At 64.8% G+C, this 2,289-nt stretch overlaps 1 protein-coding gene across 2 annotated transcripts in view; it reads left to right on the top strand.

The window, feature by feature from the left end:
* ELFN2 (extracellular leucine rich repeat and fibronectin type III domain containing 2) overlaps positions 1 to 2,289 on the top strand; it is a 51,975-nt gene that overhangs the window by 7,697 nt on the left and 41,989 nt on the right. The window contains exon 1 of one of the 2 annotated variants that reach the window (XM_024761598.1): positions 1,183 to 1,276. The exons of the other annotated variant lie outside the window; for it this stretch is intronic. The gene's annotated coding sequence lies outside the window, so the exon portion shown is untranslated. Of the gene's footprint in view, positions 1 to 1,182; positions 1,277 to 2,289 lie in introns of those variants that run through there. 2 annotated transcript variants of the gene reach the window in all.

Genomic DNA, 2,289 nt, shown 5'->3' with positions numbered 1-2,289 from the left:
GGGGGGGGGGGGGGGGGGGGGGGGGGGGGTGGCCGAGAGTGTGTTTCTGTTTTGTCGCTGCCCCTGGCTGCCAGCACTCGGTGGGTATACATATGTTTGTGAATGGCAATGTCGAGGGGGCCGAGGTGTGAGCCCCTGCCTGCGGGGGAGGGCCAGGAGTACCATCTGGGCTGATGGGGTGCGGGGCCAGACGGAGAGAGGGGCCTCCGCGGGAAGGGGATGAGTGTGTGTGTGTGTGCACGTGTGCGCACAGATGGAGGGCAGATTCGGCCGAGACACGTCAGTCTGGGAGTCTGTGTGTCTGCGCACGTGGAGGTCAGGCAGGTACGGTGCTCTAAGGGTGTGTGAGCACGTATGGCGGGTGGTGGGGCCGAGGTGTTACCCCTGGTGGCACACAGGCGGGGGGGCCCCAGGGGTGGGTGCCAGTCCTTGCAAAGTTTTGAATAAGAGATGTGCTGGGGAGGGAGAGGGGTGCTTGTTCCCTGCAGCAGAGGGGATGGGGCCCAGCTGTAGGAGGGAGTGGGCCGAGAGCGGGTGTTGGGGTGACCGAGAGGAGGGCGGCGTGGTTGGAGGGGTGTGTGTGGGTGCTGGGCATCAGGTCGGCGTGAGGGTGTGTGTGGCCATCCCCACCTGGGTGTGTGTCTGTGACCGGGAGTGAGGTGTGGGGCTGGGACAGTGACTTGGGAGGACCGTCCAGGCTGAGAGGCCCAGCAGGGGCTGAAGAACACCGATGGGATGAGGTGGGTGGGAGTGGGGGCCCTTTAGCTCCCAGAAAATCTCTCCATCTGTTGCTTGCACCTCCTGCCCAGGGGCCGTGGAGGGACTGGAAGAAGCCCTGCGGCCCCTGGCTCCTCCCCTCTCCTCACCCGAGAACCCTGTGGGGTAGGGTGGGGAGTCCCCAACCTTCCATCTGGGTCTTGAGGCCCTTCCCTTCCCTCTTTCCTGCTCCATCATCTTTCTGTCTCCATCTCTCTGCATCTCCCTCCATTCCTCCCCTCCCTCTGCCTCCCTCCTCTCTCTCACAGTGATATTCATTTGTGGTATATTCGGTTACCATGGGAAACCTAAGAAAAAAGTGAGTGTACCCTTCAAGACTTCAGCATTTTTCCCTCCTCCCTCCCTCCTGCTGCCCCCCCCGTCCCTCCCCGTTCTCCCCCTCGCCTCCTCCCCGCAGACGGAGAGGACTTGGGTGAGGAGCTGCTGCCGCCGCTGCTGAGACCAGGCCAGGGACAGGGCTTCGCTGGCCGGAGGGGCTCCCTCTGCCCGCAGAGATCTGGTAAGGACAGGGTCCTTCTGACGGTGTGTGAGTGTGTGGCTGTCGTGAGCACGGCCCACGTGACCTGGCCTTGAAAACCCGCGATGTAGCCCAGCCTCTGCCTCCTGTTCGTCCCTTCCTGCCCTGCCTCACCCCTGCCCCCAGCTGCCGGCACCCCAACTCTGCTCCCCCCACCAGCTTCCCTTCCACAGGGCCTCTGAGGCAGCTGGCAGAGCGGTGGGCCTTTGGGGGGCTGGAACAGGTCCACTGGGGAGGGTGGGGAGGCAGCCCCTGTTGGCTCAGAGACCCCACTCCTGCCCCTTTGCCCGGCTGAGAGCCTGAGCCTGGCCTGCCTGCACCCCAGCAGGGCAGGGGGCATCTGTGCCCCAGCTGGGGGTGGCAGGACCAGCCTCCAGGGGATGCCCTGGAAGAACATGGCCTCTTCTGTCTCGGGTGGGGCCTTTCCACGTAGAGAGGGGCGGACGGAGGGGCCGGGAGTGAGCTGGGAGCAGGGGTAGTGCCGGCAGAGTCAGTACCAGGCCTGATCCAGTGTCATTGAATTTGGGAGGAGGCAGGGAAGCAGTCTGACACTAGGAGGCCGCAGGCAGGCAGGCAGGCAGGCAGGCCGCTGGCAGGAGCTGTCCAGGCTGGGGCTGGTGGTTGCCCTGGAGAGGAGAGGCCGAGGCTGTCACTGTCACTGTGGCTGTGTTGGTGGTGGCCACGTGGAGGGAGCTGTTGTCCAGGCGGGGCGCTGAGTGACGATGGTTGCCGTTGCCCTGGCGAGGGAGCCGCCTCTGTGGCATTGTGGTCTCCATGGAGAGAGGGGGAAACAGAGGGAGGAGGCTGGCTGTCTGGGCTTGCTGTTGGTGGTTGCTAAGGAGAGGGAGATGCCGTTTCTAAGATGTGGTGGTCCCCATGTGGAGGGGCCGTGGCTGCCAGGGTGTTGGGGTTCCCTGGGGAAGGGCTGGTGATGGGTGCTCCATGGAGGATGGGGTGGGGGGTGATGGGGGAGGGGCTGCTGGTGTTGCTGGCAC

This window comes from Neophocaena asiaeorientalis, unplaced genomic scaffold (assembly GCF_003031525.2).
Source record: "Neophocaena asiaeorientalis asiaeorientalis breed wild unplaced genomic scaffold, Neophocaena_asiaeorientalis_V1.1 scaffold473, whole genome shotgun sequence".
Taxonomy (NCBI): domain Eukaryota; kingdom Metazoa; phylum Chordata; class Mammalia; order Artiodactyla; family Phocoenidae; genus Neophocaena; species Neophocaena asiaeorientalis.
This window is presented reverse-complemented; position numbering and strand designations above follow the sequence as displayed.